This window comes from Salvelinus alpinus, chromosome 2 (assembly GCF_045679555.1).
Source record: "Salvelinus alpinus chromosome 2, SLU_Salpinus.1, whole genome shotgun sequence".
Taxonomy (NCBI): Eukaryota; Metazoa; Chordata; class Actinopteri; order Salmoniformes; family Salmonidae; genus Salvelinus; species Salvelinus alpinus.
The window spans coordinates 46284179-46299583 of NC_092087.1; the positions used below are offsets into that span (position 1 = coordinate 46284179).

General features: G+C 43.1%; 10 non-coding genes across 10 annotated transcripts; 2 read left to right on the top strand and 8 right to left on the bottom strand.

Annotated features, from left to right (window-relative positions):
• Nucleotides 1-1419: 1419 nt before the first annotated feature.
• Nucleotides 1420-1492, bottom strand: trnak-uuu (transfer RNA lysine (anticodon UUU)). Its single transcript has one exon. It is a non-coding gene; the product is annotated as a tRNA-Lys (tRNA).
• A 1131-nt stretch (nucleotides 1493-2623) lies between these two features.
• On the bottom strand, nucleotides 2624-2696 carry trnak-uuu (transfer RNA lysine (anticodon UUU)). Its single transcript has one exon. It is a non-coding gene; the product is annotated as a tRNA-Lys (tRNA).
• Nucleotides 2697-3292: 596 nt separating this feature from the next.
• Nucleotides 3293-3365, bottom strand: trnak-uuu (transfer RNA lysine (anticodon UUU)). The gene has a single exon. It is a non-coding gene; the product is annotated as a tRNA-Lys (tRNA).
• Nucleotides 3366-4496: 1131 nt separating this feature from the next.
• Nucleotides 4497-4569, bottom strand: trnak-uuu (transfer RNA lysine (anticodon UUU)). The gene has a single exon. It is a non-coding gene; the product is annotated as a tRNA-Lys (tRNA).
• Nucleotides 4570-5164: 595 nt separating this feature from the next.
• On the bottom strand, nucleotides 5165-5237 carry trnak-uuu (transfer RNA lysine (anticodon UUU)). The gene has a single exon. It is a non-coding gene; the product is annotated as a tRNA-Lys (tRNA).
• A 1130-nt stretch (nucleotides 5238-6367) lies between these two features.
• trnak-uuu (transfer RNA lysine (anticodon UUU)) lies at nucleotides 6368-6440 on the bottom strand. The gene has a single exon. It is a non-coding gene; the product is annotated as a tRNA-Lys (tRNA).
• A 2990-nt stretch (nucleotides 6441-9430) lies between these two features.
• On the bottom strand, nucleotides 9431-9503 carry trnak-uuu (transfer RNA lysine (anticodon UUU)). Its single transcript has one exon. It is a non-coding gene; the product is annotated as a tRNA-Lys (tRNA).
• A 2008-nt stretch (nucleotides 9504-11511) lies between these two features.
• On the top strand, nucleotides 11512-11583 carry trnaw-cca (transfer RNA tryptophan (anticodon CCA)). The gene has a single exon. It is a non-coding gene; the product is annotated as a tRNA-Trp (tRNA).
• A 911-nt stretch (nucleotides 11584-12494) lies between these two features.
• On the bottom strand, nucleotides 12495-12567 carry trnak-uuu (transfer RNA lysine (anticodon UUU)). Its single transcript has one exon. It is a non-coding gene; the product is annotated as a tRNA-Lys (tRNA).
• A 2008-nt stretch (nucleotides 12568-14575) lies between these two features.
• Nucleotides 14576-14647, top strand: trnaw-cca (transfer RNA tryptophan (anticodon CCA)). Its single transcript has one exon. It is a non-coding gene; the product is annotated as a tRNA-Trp (tRNA).
• Nucleotides 14648-15405: the final 758 nt, after the last annotated feature.

The following is a 15405-nucleotide window of genomic DNA, read 5'->3' on the forward strand; positions in this document are numbered from 1 at the left end:
CTAAATCAAATGATGCTGTGTGATTGACAGACTTAAATCAGTCTTTAAACAGGGAGTTTAAACCTGGAGGTTCAGATTAAAAATCCTAAAGTTTTCAGACTAAACTGTTTTGGCTATGGGATTGTAATTGTCCACAGGTGAACATGTCATGGAAAGTGACAGAAATTGCAATTATAGAAAGACTTGCTTCTGATGGAAGGTGAACATTAAAAGAACACCCGAACAGGGACTTGAACCCTTGACTCTCAGATTAAAAGTCTGATGCTCTATCGACTGAGATATCCAGGCTCTGCATGTAATTGTTTTCATACACCTAACCTGCCGGGCAGATGCACGTCAGATCGTACATTTCACCAGAGACACAGGCCTTCATTCCAAATGATACAGTCAACGAAATCTGAACTAGGCATCCCCCCCGTAGATGCAATTCTTCCAAGACCTCGTGGCGCAACGGTAGCGCGTCTGACTCCAGATCAGAATGTTGCGTGTTCAAATCACGTCGTGGTCAGTATTTTGATGTGTGCAATCTCTGCCTTTACACAGCGAAGTCAATGAATCAGCACAAGTACCAATGTGGCTTTACAGTTCAAATGTTGCTAAACAACGACCAATCCGATGATGCTTTAGATGACATTCGTCTCTCACAAAAGCATGGCACACTGCAAATTCCTAAATCAGATGATGCTGTGTGATTGACAGACTTAAATCAGTCTTCAAACAGGGAGTTTAAACCTGGAGGTTCAGATTAAAAATCCTAAAGTTTTCAGACTAAACTGTTTTGGCTATGGGAATGTAATTGTCCACAGGTGAACATGTCATGGAATGTGACAGAAATTGCAATTATAGAAAGACTTTGCAGTGTGCCATGCACGTCAGATCGTACATTTCCTCAGAGACACAGGCCTTCATTCCAAATGATACAGTCAACGAAATCTGAACTAGGCATCCCCCCCGTAGATCCGATTATTCCAAGACCTCGTGGCGCAACGGTAGCGCGTCTGACTCCAGATCAGGAGGTTGCGTGTTCAAATCACGTCGTGGTCAGAATTTTGATGTGTGCAATCTCTGCCTTTACACAGCGAAGTCAATGAATCAGCACAAGTACCAATGTGGCTTTACAGTTCAAATGTTGCTAAACAACGACCAATCCGATGATGCTTTAGATGACAGTCGTCTCTCACAAAAGCATGGCACACTGCAAATTCCTAAATCAAATGATGCTGTGTGATTGACAGACTTAAATCAGTCTTCAAACAGGGAGTTTAAACCTGGAGGTTCAGATTAAAAATCCTAAAGTTTTCAGACTAAGCTGTTTTGGCTATGGGATTGTATTGTCCACAGGTGAACATGTCATGGAAAGTGACAGAAATTGCAATTATAGAAAGACTTGCTTCTGATGGAAGGTGAACATTAAAAGAACACCCGAACAGGGACTTGAACCCTGGACCCTCAGATTAAAAGTCTGATGCTCTACCGACTGAGCTATCCAGGCTCTGCATGTAACTGTTTTCATACACCTAACCTGCCGGGCAGATGCACGTCAGATCGTACATTTCACCAGAGACACAGGCCTTCATTCCAATTGATACAGTCAACGAAATCTGAACTAGGCATCCCCCCCATAGATGTGTTTCTACCAAGACCTCGTGGCGCAACGGTAGCGTGTCTGACTCCAGATCAGAAGGTTGCGTGTTCAAATCATGTCGTGGTCAGTATTTTGATGTGTGCAATCTCTGCCTTTACACAGCGAAGGCAATGAATCAGCACAAGTACCAATGTGGCTTTACAGTTCAAATGTTGCTAAACAACGACCAATCCGATGATGCTTTAAATGACAGTCGTCTCTCACAAAAGCATGGCACACTGCAAATTCCTAAATCAGATGATGCTGTGTGATTGACAGACTTAAATCAGTCTTCAAACAGGGAGTTTAAACCTGGAGGTTCAGATTAAAAATCCTAAAGTTTTCAGACTAAACTGTTTTGGCTATGGGATTGTAATTGTCCACAGGTGAACATGTCATGGAATGTGACAGAAATTGCAATTATAGAAAGACTTTGCAGTGTGCCATGCACGTCAGATCGTACATTTCCCCAGAGACACAGGCCTTCATTCCAAATGATACAGTCAACGAAATCTGAACTAGGCATCCCCCCCGTAGATGCGATTCTTCCAAGACCTCGTGGGGCAACGGTAGCGCGTCTGACTCCAGATCAGAAGGTTGCGTGTTCTAATCACGTCGTGGTCAGAATTTTGATGTGTGCAATCTCTGCCTTTACACAGCGAAGTCAATGAATCAGCACAAGTACCAATGTGGCTTTACAGTTCAAATGTTGCTAAACAACGACCAATCCGATGATGCTTTAGATGACAGTCGTCTCTCACAAAAGCATGGCACACTGCAAATTCCTAAATCAAATGATGCTGTGTGATTGACAGACTTAAATCAGTCTTCAAACAGGGAGTTTAAACCTGGAGTTTCAGATTAAAAATCCTAAAGTTTTCAGACTAAGCTGTTTTGGCTATGGGATTGTATTGTCCACAGGTGAACATGTCATGGAAAGTGACAGAAATTGCAATTATAGAAAGACTTGCTTCTGATGGAAGGTGAACATTAAAAGAACACCCGAACAGGGACTTGAACCCTGGACCCTCAGATTAAAAGTCTGATGCTCTACCGACTGAGCTATCCAGGCTCTGTATGTAACTGTTTTCATACACCTAACCTGCCGGGCAGATGCACGTCAGATCGTACATTTCACCAGAGACACAGGCCTTCATTCCAATTGATACAGTCAACGAAATCTGAACTAGGCATCCCCCCCATAGATGTGTTTCTTCCAAGACCTCGTGGCGCAACGGTAGCGTGTCTGACTCCAGATCAGAAGGTTGCGTGTTCAAATCATGTCGTGGTCAGTATTTTGATGTGTGCAATCTCTGCCTTTACACAGCGAAGGCAATGAATCAGCACAAGTACCAATGTGGCTTTACAGTTCAAATGTTGCTAAACAACGACCAATCCGATGATGCTTTAGATGACATTCGTCTCTCACAAAAGCATGGCACACTGCAAATTCCTAAATCAGATGATGCTGTGTGATTGACAGACTTAAATCAGTCTTCAAACAGGGAGTTTAAACCTGGAGGTTCAGATTAAAAATCCAAAAGTTTTCAGACTAAACTGTTTTGGCTATGGGATTGTAATTGTCCACAGGTGAACATGTCATGGAAAGTGACAGAAATTGCAATTATAGAAAGACTTGCTTCTGATGGAAGGTGAACATTAAAAGAACACCCGAACAGGGACTTGAACCCTGGACCCTCAGATTAAAAGTCTGATGCTCTACCGACTGAGCTATCCAGGCTCTGCATGTAACTGTTTTCATACACCTAACCTGCCGGGCAGATGCACGTCAGATCGTACATTTCACCAGAGACACAGGCCTTCATTCCAATTGATACAGTCAACGAAATCTGAACTAGGCATCCCCCCCATAGATGTGATTCTTCCAAGACCTCGTGGCGCAACGGTAGCGTGTCTGACTCCAGATCAGAAGGTTGCGTGTTCATATCATGTCGTGGTCAGTATTTTGATGTGTGCAATCTCTGCCTTTACACAGCGAAGGCAATGAATCAGCACAAGTACCAATGTGGCTTTACAGTTCAAATGTTGCTAAACAACGACCAATCCGATGATGCTTTAGATGACAGTCGTCTCTCACAAAAGCATGGCACACTGCAAATTCCTAAATCAGATGATGCTGTGTGATTGACAGACTTAAATCAGTCTTGAAACAGGGAGTTTAAACCTGGAGGTTCAGATTAAAAATCCAAAAGTTTTCAGACTAAACTGTTTTGGCTATGGGATTGTAATTGTCCACAGGTGAACATGTCATGGAATGTGACAGAAATTGCAATTATAGAAAGACTTTGCAGTGTGCCATGCACGTCAGATCGTACATTTCCCCAGAGACACAGGCCTTCATTCCAAATGATACAGTCAACGAAATCTGAACTAGGCATCCCCCCCGTAGATGCGATTCTTCCAAGACCTCGTGGGGCAACGGTAGCGCGTCTGACTCCAGATCAGAAGGTTGCGTGTTCAAATCACGTCGTGGTCAGAATTTTGATGTGTGCAATCTCTGCCTTTACACAGCGAAGTCAATGAATCAGCACAAGTACCAATGTGGCTTTACAGTTCAAATGTTGCTAAACAACGACCAATCCGATGATGCTTTAGATGACAGTCGTCTCTCACAAAAGCATGGCACACTGCAAATTCCTAAATCAAATGATGCTGTGTGATTGACAGACTTAAATCAGTCTTCAAACAGGGAGTTTAAACCTGGAGTTTCAGATTAAAAATCCTAAAGTTTTCAGACTAAGCTGTTTTGGCTATGGGATTGTATTGTCCACAGGTGAACATGTCATGGAAAGTGACAGAAATTGCAATTATAGAAAGACTTGCTTCTGATGGAAGGTGAACATTAAAAGAACACCCGAACAGGGACTTGAACCCTGGACCCTCAGATTAAAAGTCTGATGCTCTACCGACTGAGCTATCCAGGCTCTGTATGTAACTGTTTTCATACACCTAACCTGCCGGGCAGATGCACGTCAGATCGTACATTTCACCAGAGACACAGGCCTTCATTCCAATTGATACAGTCAACGAAATCTGAACTAGGCATCCCCCCCATAGATGTGTTTCTTCCAAGACCTCGTGGCGCAACGGTAGCGTGTCTGACTCCAGATCAGAAGGTTGCGTGTTCAAATCATGTCGTGGTCAGTATTTTGATGTGTGCAATCTCTGCCTTTACACAGCGAAGGCAATGAATCAGCACAAGTACCAATGTGGCTTTACAGTTCAAATGTTGCTAAACAACGACCAATCCGATGATGCTTTAGATGACAGTCGTCTCTCACAAAAGCATGGCACACTGCAAATTCCTAAATCAGATGATGCTGTGTGATTGACAGACTTAAATCAGTCTTCAAACAGGGAGTTTAAACCTAGAGGTTCAGATTAAAAATCCTAAAGTTTTCAGACTAAGCTGTTTTGGCTATGGGATTGTATTGTCCACAGGTGAACATGTCATGGAAAGTGACAGAAATTGCAATTATAGAAAGACTTGCTTCTGATGGAAGGTGAACATTAAAAGAACACCCGAACAGGGACTTGAACCCTGGACCCTCAGATTAAAAGTCTGATGCTCTACCGACTGAGCTATCCAGGCTCTGCATGTATCTGTTTTCATACACCTAACCTGCCGGGCAGATGCACGTCAGATCGTACATTTCACCAGAGACACAGGCCTTCATTCCAATTGATACAGTCAACGAAATCTGAACTAGGCATCCCCCCCATAGATGTGATTCTTCCAAGACCTCGTGGCGCAACGGTAGCGTGTCTGACTCCAGATCAGAAGGTTGCGTGTTCATATCATGTCGTGGTCAGTATTTTGATGTGTGCAATCTCTGCCTTTACACAGCGAAGGCAATGAATCAGCACAAGTACCAATGTGGCTTTACAGTTCAAATGTTGCTAAACAACGACCAATCCGATGATGCTTTAGATGACAGTCGTCTCTCACAAAAGCATGGCACACTGCAAATTCCTAAATCAGATGATGCTGTGTGATTGACAGACTTAAATCAGTCTTCAAACAGGGAGTTTAAACCTGGAGGTTCAGATTAAAAATCCAAAAGTTTTCAGACTAAACTGTTTTGGCTATGGGATTGTAATTGTCCACAGGTGAACATGTCATGGAATGTGACAGAAATTGCAATTATAGAAAGACTTTGCAGTGTGCCATGCACGTCAGATCGTACATTTCCCCAGAGACACAGGCCTTCATTCCAAATGATACAGTCAACGAAATCTGAACTAGGCATCCCCCCGTAGATGCGATTCTTCCAAGACCTCGTGGGGCAACGGTAGCGCGTCTGACTCCAGATCAGAAGGTTGCGTGTTCAAATCACGTCGTGGTCAGAATTTTGATGTGTGCAATCTCTGCCTTTACACAGCGAAGTCAATGAATCAGCACAAGTACCAATGTGGCTTTACAGTTCAAATGTTGCTAAACAACGACCAATCCGATGATGCTTTAGATGACAGTCGTCTCTCACAAAAGCATGGCACACTGCAAATTCCTAAATCAAATGATGCTGTGTGATTGACAGACTTAAATCAGTCTTCAAACAGGGAGTTTAAACCTGGAGTTTCAGATTAAAAATCCTAAAGTTTTCAGACTAAGCTGTTTTGGCTATGGGATTGTATTGTCCACAGGTGAACATGTCATGGAAAGTGACAGAAATTGCAATTATAGAAAGACTTGCTTCTGATGGAAGGTGAACATTAAAAGAACACCCGAACAGGGACTTGAACCCTGGACCCTCAGATTAAAAGTCTGATGCTCTACCGACTGAGCTATCCAGGCTCTGTATGTAACTGTTTTCATACACCTAACCTGCCGGGCAGATGCACGTCAGATCGTACATTTCACCAGAGACACAGGCCTTCATTCCAATTGATACAGTCAACGAAATCTGAACTAGGCATCCCCCCCATAGATGTGTTTCTTCCAAGACCTCGTGGCGCAACGGTAGCGTGTCTGACTCCAGATCAGAAGGTTGCGTGTTCAAATCATGTCGTGGTCAGTATTTTGATGTGTGCAATCTCTGCCTTTACACAGCGAAGGCAATGAATCAGCACAAGTACCAATGTGGCTTTACAGTTCAAATGTTGCTAAACAACGACCAATCCGATGATGCTTTAGATGACAGTCGTCTCTCACAAAAGCATGGCACACTGCAAATTCCTAAATCAGATGATGCTGTGTGATTGACAGACTTAAATCAGTCTTCAAACAGGGAGTTTAAACCTGGAGGTTCAGATTAAAAATCCTAAAGTTTTCAGACTAAGCTGTTTTGGCTATGGGATTGTATTGTCCACAGGTGAACATGTCATGGAAAGTGACAGAAATTGCAATTATAGAAAGACTTGCTTCTGATGGAAGGTGAACATTAAAAGAACTCCCGAACAGGGACTTGAACCCTGGATCCTCAGATTAAATGTCTGATATTCTATCGACTGAGCTATCCAGGCTCTGCATGTAATTGTTTTCATACACCTAACCTGCCGGGCAGATGCACGTCAGATCGTACATTTCACCAGAGACACAGGCCTTCATTCCAAATGATACAGTCAACGAAATCTGAACTAGGCATCCCCCCTGTAGATGCAATTCTTCCAAGACCTCGTGGCGCAACGGTAGCGCGTCTGACTCCAGATAAGAAGGTTCCGTGTTCAAATCACGTCGTGGTCAGAATTTTGATGTGTGCAATCTCTGCCTTTACACAGCGAAGTCAATGAATCAGCACAAGTACCAATGTGGCTTTACAGTTCAAATGTTGCTAAACAACGACCAATCCGATGATGCTTTAGATGACAGTCGTCTCTCACAAAACATGGCACACTGCAAATTCCTAAATCAGATGATGCTGTGTGATTGACAGACTTAAATCAGTCTTCAAACAGGGAGTTTAAACCTGGAGTTTCAGATTAAAAATACTAAAGTTTTCAGACTAAACTGTTTTGGCTATGGGATTGTAATTGTCCACAGGTGAACATGTCATGGAATGTGACAGAAATTGCAATTATAGAAAGACTTTGCAGTGTGCCATGCACGTCAGATCGTACATTTCCCCAGAGACACAGGCCGTCATTCCAAATGATACAGTCAACGAAATCTGAACTAGGCATCCCCCCCATAGATGTGATTCTTCCAAGACCTCGTGGCGCAACGGTAGCGTGTCTGACTCCAGATCAGAAGGTTGCGTGTTCAAATCATGTCGTGGTCAGTATTTTGATGTGTGCAATCTCTGCCTTTACACAGCGAAGGCAATGAATCAGCACAAGTACCAATGTGGCTTTACAGTTCAAATGTTGCTAAACAACGACCAATCCGATGATGCTTTAGATGACAGTCGTCTCTCACAAAAGCATGGCACACTGCAAATTCCTAAATCAGATGATGCTGTGTGATTGACAGACTTAAATCAGTCTTTAAACCTGGAGGTTCAGATTAAAAATGCTAAAGTTTTCAGACTAAACTGTTTTGGCTATGGGATTGTAATTGTCCACAGGTGAACATGTCATGGAAAGTGACAGAAATTGCAATTATAGAAAGACTTGCTTCTGATGGAAGGTGAACATTAAAAGAACTCCCGAACAGGGACTTGAACCCTGGACCCTCAGATTAAATGTCTGATGCTCTATCGACTGAGCTATCCAGGCTCTGCATGTAATTGTTTTCATACACCTAACCTGCCGGGCAGATGCACGTCAGATCGTACATTTCACCAGAGACACAGGCCTTCATTCCAATTGATACAGTCAACGAAATCTGAACTAGGCATCCCCCCCATAGATGTGTTTCTTCCAAGACCTCGTGGCGCAACGGTAGCGTGTCTGACTCCAGATCAGAAGGTTGCGTGTTCAAATCATGTCGTGGTCAGAATTTTGATGTGTGCAATCTCTGCCTTTACACAGCGAAGGCAATGAATCAGCACAAGTACCAATGTGGCTTTACAGTTCAAATGTTGCTAAACAACGACCAATCCGATGATGCTTTAGATGACAGTCGTCTCTCACAAAAGCATGGCACACTGCAAATTCCTAAATCAGATGATGCTGTGTGATTGACAGACTTAAATCAGTCTTCAAACAGGGAGTTTAAACCTGGATGTTCAGATTAAAAATCCAAAAGTTTTCAGACTAAACTGTTTTGGCTATGGGATTGTAATTGTCCACAGGTGAACATGTCATGGAATGTGACAGAAATTGCAATTATAGAAAGACTTTGCAGTGTGCCATGCACGTCAGATCGTACATTTCCCCAGAGACACAGGCCTTCATTCCAAATGATACAGTCAACGAAATCTGAACTAGGCATCCCCCCCGTAGATGCGATTCTTCCAAGACCTCGTGGGGCAACGGTAGCGCGTCTGACTCCAGATCAGAAGGTTGCGTGTTCAAATCACGTCGTGGTCAGAATTTTGATGTGTGCAATCTCTGCCTTTACACAGCGAAGTCAATGAATCAGCACAAGTACCAATGTGGCTTTACAGTTCAAATGTTGCTAAACAACGACCAATCCGATGATGCTTTAGATGACAGTCGTCTCTCACAAAAGCATGGCACACTGCAAATTCCTAAATCAAATGATGCTGTGTGATTGACAGACTTAAATCAGTCTTCAAACAGGGAGTTTAAACCTGGAGTTTCAGATTAAAAATCCTAAAGTTTTCAGACTAAGCTGTTTTGGCTATGGGATTGTATTGTCCACAGGTGAACATGTCATGGAAAGTGACAGAAATTGCAATTATAGAAAGACTTGCTTCTGATGGAAGGTGAACATTAAAAGAACACCCGAACAGGGACTTGAACCCTGGACCCTCAGATTAAAAGTCTGATGCTCTACCGACTGAGCTATCCAGGCTCTGTATGTAACTGTTTTCATACACCTAACCTGCCGGGCAGATGCACGTCAGATCGTACATTTCACCAGAGACACAGGCCTTCATTCCAATTGATACAGTCAACGAAATCTGAACTAGGCATCCCCCCCCTAGATGTGTTTCTTCCAAGACCTCGTGGCGCAACGGTAGCGTGTCTGACTCCAGATCAGAAGGTTGCGTGTTCAAATCATGTCGTGGTCAGTATTTTGATGTGTGCAATCTCTGCCTTTACACAGCGAAGGCAATGAATCAGCACAAGTACCAATGTGGCTTTACAGTTCAAATGTTGCTAAACAACGACCAATCCGATGATGCTTTAGATGACAGTCGTCTCTCACAAAAGCATGGCACACTGCAAATTCCTAAATCAGATGATGCTGTGTGATTGACAGACTTAAATCAGTCTTCAAACAGGGAGTTTAAACCTGGAGGTTCAGATTAAAAATCCTAAAGTTTTCAGACTAAGCTGTTTTGGCTATGGGATTGTATTGTCCACAGGTGAACATGTCATGGAAAGTGACAGAAATTGCAATTATAGAAAGACTTGCTTCTGATGGAAGGTGAACATTAAAAGAACTCCCGAACAGGGACTTGAACCCTGGATCCTCAGATTAAATGTCTGATATTCTATCGACTGAGCTATCCAGGCTCTGCATGTAATTGTTTTCATACACCTAACCTGCCGGGCAGATGCACGTCAGATCGTACATTTCACCAGAGACACAGGCCTTCATTCCAAATGATACAGTCAACGAAATCTGAACTAGGCATCCCCCCTGTAGATGCAATTCTTCCAAGACCTCGTGGCGCAACGGTAGCGCGTCTGACTCCAGATCAGAAGGTTCCGTGTTCAAATCACGTCGTGGTCAGAATTTTGATGTGTGCAATCTCTGCCTTTACACAGCGAAGTCAATGAATCAGCACAAGTACCAATGTGGCTTTACAGTTCAAATGTTGCTAAACAACGACCAATCCGATGATGCTTTAGATGACAGTCGTCTCTCACAAAAGCATGGCACACTGCAAATTCCTAAATCAGATGATGCTGTGTGATTGACAGACTTAAATCAGTCTTCAAACAGGGAGTTTAAACCTGGAGTTTCAGATTAAAAATACTAAAGTTTTCAGACTAAACTGTTTTGGCTATGGGATTGTAATTGTCCACAGGTGAACATGTCATGGAATGTGACAGAAATTGCAATTATAGAAAGACTTTGCAGTGTGCCATGCACGTCAGATCGTACATTTCCCCAGAGACACAGGCCGTCATTCCAAATGATACAGTCAACGAAATCTGAACTAGGCATCCCCCCCATAGATGTGATTCTTCCAAGACCTCGTGGCGCAACGGTAGCGTGTCTGACTCCAGATCAGAAGGTTGCGTGTTCAAATCATGTCGTGGTCAGTATTTTGATGTGTGCAATCTCTGCCTTTACACAGCGAAGGCAATGAATCAGCACAAGTACCAATGTGGCTTTACAGTTCAAATGTTGCTAAACAACGACCAATCCGATGATGCTTTAGATGACAGTCGTCTCTCACAAAAGCATGGCACACTGCAAATTCCTAAATCAGATGATGCTGTGTGATTGACAGACTTAAATCAGTCTTTAAACCTGGAGGTTCAGATTAAAAATCCTAAAGTTTTCAGACTAAACTGTTTTGGCTATGGGATTGTAATTGTCCACAGGTGAACATGTCATGGAAAGTGACAGAAATTGCAATTATAGAAAGACTTGCTTCTGATGGAAGGTGAACATTAAAAGAACTCCCGAACAGGGACTTGAACCCTGGACCCTCAGATTAAATGTCTGATGCTCTATCGACTGAGCTATCCAGGCTCTGCATGTAATTGTTTTCATACACCTAACCTGCCGGGCAGATGCACGTCAGATCGTACATTTCACCAGAGACACAGGCCTTCATTCCAAATGATACAGTCAACGAAATCTGAACTAGGCATCCCCCCTGTAGATGCAATTCTTCCAAGACCTCGTGGCGCAACGGTAGCGCGTCTGACTCCAGATCAGAAGGTTGCGTGTTCAAATCACGTCGTGGTCAGAATTTTGATGTGTGCAATCTCTGCCTTTACACAGCGAAGTCAATGAATCAGCACAAGTACCAATGTGGCTTTACAGTTCAAATGTTGCTAAACAACGACCAATCCGATGATGCTTTAGATGACAGTCGTCTCTCACAAAAGCATGGCACACTGCAAATTCCTAAATCAGATGATGCTGTGTGATTGACAGACTTAAATCAGTCTTCAAACAGGGAGTTTAAACCTGGAGTTTCAGATTAAAAATACTAAAGTTTTCAGACTAAACTGTTTTGGCTATGGGATTGTAATTGTCCACAGGTGAACATGTCATGGAATGTGACAGAAATTGCAATTATAGAAAGACTTTGCAGTGTGCCATGCACGTCAGATCGTACATTTCCCCAGAGACACAGGCCTTCATTCCAAATGATACAGTCAACGAAATCTGAACTAGGCATCCCCCCCGTAGATGCGATTCTTCCAAGACCTCGTGGGGCAACGGTAGCGCGTCTGACTCCAGATCAGAAGGTTGCGTGTTCAAATCACGTCGTGGTCAGAATTTTGATGTGTGCAATCTCTGCCTTTACACAGCGAAGTCAATGAATCAGCACAAGTACCAATGTGGCTTTACAGTTCAAATGTTGCTAAACAACGACCAATCCGATGATGCTTTAGATGACAGTCGTCTCTCACAAAAGCATGGCACACTGCAAATTCCTAAATCAAATGATGCTGTGTGATTGACAGACTTAAATCAGTCTTCAAACAGGGAGTTTAAACCTGGAGTTTCAGATTAAAAATCCTAAAGTTTTCAGACTAAGCTGTTTTGGCTATGGGATTGTATTGTCCACAGGTGAACATGTCATGGAAAGTGACAGAAATTGCAATTATAGAAAGACTTGCTTCTGATGGAAGGTGAACATTAAAAGAACACCCGAACAGGGACTTGAACCCTGGACCCTCAGATTAAAAGTCTGATGCTCTACCGACTGAGCTATCCAGGCTCTGTATGTAACTGTTTTCATACACCTAACCTGCCGGGCAGATGCACGTCAGATCGTACATTTCACCAGAGACACAGGCCTTCATTCCAATTGATACAGTCAACGAAATCTGAACTAGGCATCCCCCCCCTAGATGTGTTTCTTCCAAGACCTCGTGGCGCAACGGTAGCGTGTCTGACTCCAGATCAGAAGGTTGCGTGTTCAAATCATGTCGTGGTCAGTATTTTGATGTGTGCAATCTCTGCCTTTACACAGCGAAGGCAATGAATCAGCACAAGTACCAATGTGGCTTTACAGTTCAAATGTTGCTAAACAACGACCAATCCGATGATGCTTTAGATGACAGTCGTCTCTCACAAAAGCATGGCACACTGCAAATTCCTAAATCAGATGATGCTGTGTGATTGACAGACTTAAATCAGTCTTCAAACAGGGAGTTTAAACCTGGAGGTTCAGATTAAAAATCCTAAAGTTTTCAGACTAAGCTGTTTTGGCTATGGGATTGTATTGTCCACAGGTGAACATGTCATGGAAAGTGACAGAAATTGCAATTATAGAAAGACTTGCTTCTGATGGAAGGTGAACATTAAAAGAACTCCCGAACAGGGACTTGAACCCTGGATCCTCAGATTAAATGTCTGATATTCTATCGACTGAGCTATCCAGGCTCTGCATGTAATTGTTTTCATACACCTAACCTGCCGGGCAGATGCACGTCAGATCGTACATTTCACCAGAGACACAGGCCTTCATTCCAAATGATACAGTCAACGAAATCTGAACTAGGCATCCCCCCTGTAGATGCAATTCTTCCAAGACCTCGTGGCGCAACGGTAGCGCGTCTGACTCCAGATCAGAAGGTTCCGTGTTCAAATCACGTCGTGGTCAGAATTTTGATGTGTGCAATCTCTGCCTTTACACAGCGAAGTCAATGAATCAGCACAAGTACCAATGTGGCTTTACAGTTCAAATGTTGCTAAACAACGACCAATCCGATGATGCTTTAGATGACAGTCGTCTCTCACAAAAGCATGGCACACTGCAAATTCCTAAATCAGATGATGCTGTGTGATTGACAGACTTAAATCAGTCTTCAAACAGGGAGTTTAAACCTGGAGTTTCAGATTAAAAATACTAAAGTTTTCAGACTAAACTGTTTTGGCTATGGGATTGTAATTGTCCACAGGTGAACATGTCATGGAATGTGACAGAAATTGCAATTATAGAAAGACTTTGCAGTGTGCCATGCACGTCAGATCGTACATTTCCCCAGAGACACAGGCCGTCATTCCAAATGATACAGTCAACGAAATCTGAACTAGGCATCCCCCCCATAGATGTGATTCTTCCAAGACCTCGTGGCGCAACGGTAGCGTGTCTGACTCCAGATCAGAAGGTTGCGTGTTCAAATCATGTCGTGGTCAGTATTTTGATGTGTGCAATCTCTGCCTTTACACAGCGAAGGCAATGAATCAGCACAAGTACCAATGTGGCTTTACAGTTCAAATGTTGCTAAACAACGACCAATCCGATGATGCTTTAGATGACAGTCGTCTCTCACAAAAGCATGGCACACTGCAAATTCCTAAATCAGATGATGCTGTGTGATTGACAGACTTAAATCAGTCTTTAAACCTGGAGGTTCAGATTAAAAATCCTAAAGTTTTCAGACTAAACTGTTTTGGCTATGGGATTGTAATTGTCCACAGGTGAACATGTCATGGAAAGTGACAGAAATTGCAATTATAGAAAGACTTGCTTCTGATGGAAGGTGAACATTAAAAGAACTCCCGAACAGGGACTTGAACCCTGGACCCTCAGATTAAATGTCTGATGCTCTATCGACTGAGCTATCCAGGCTCTGCATGTAATTGTTTTCATACACCTAACCTGCCGGGCAGATGCACGTCAGATCGTACATTTCACCAGAGACACAGGCCTTCATTCCAAATGATACAGTCAACGAAATCTGAACTAGGCATCCCCCCTGTAGATGCAATTCTTCCAAGACCTCGTGGCGCAACGGTAGCGCGTCTGACTCCAGATCAGAAGGTTGCGTGTTCAAATCACGTCGTGGTCAGAATTTTGATGTGTGCAATCTCTGCCTTTACACAGCGAAGTCAATGAATCAGCACAAGTACCAATGTGGCTTTACAGTTCAAATGTTGCTAAACAACGACCAATCCGATGATGCTTTAGATGACAGTCGTCTCTCACAAAAGCATGGCACACTGCAAATTCCTAAATCAGATGATGCTGTGTGATTGACAGACTTAAATCAGTCTTCAAACAGGGAGTTTAAACCTGGAGTTTCAGATTAAAAATACTAAAGTTTTCAGACTAAACTGTTTTGGCTATGGGATTGTAATTGTCCACAGGTGAACATGTCATGGAATGTGACAGAAATTGCAATTATAGAAAGACTTTGCAGTGTGCCATGCACGTCAGATCGTACATTTCCCCAGAGACACAGGCCGTCATTCCAAATGATACAGTCAACGAAATCTGAACTAGGCATCCCCCCCATAGATGTGATTCTTCCAAGACCTCGTGGCGCAACGGTAGCGTGTCTGACTCCAGATCAGAAGGTTGCGTGTTCAAATCATGTCGTGGTCAGTATTTTGATGTGTGCAATCTCTGCCTTTACACAGCGAAGGCAATGAATCAGCACAAGTACCAATGTGGCTTTACAGTTCAAATGTTGCTAAACAACGACCAATCCGATGATGCTTTAGATGACAGTCGTCTCTCACAAAAGCATGGCACACTGCAAATTCCTAAATCAGATGATGCTGTGTGATTGACAGACTTAAATCAGTCTTTAAACCTGGAGGTTCA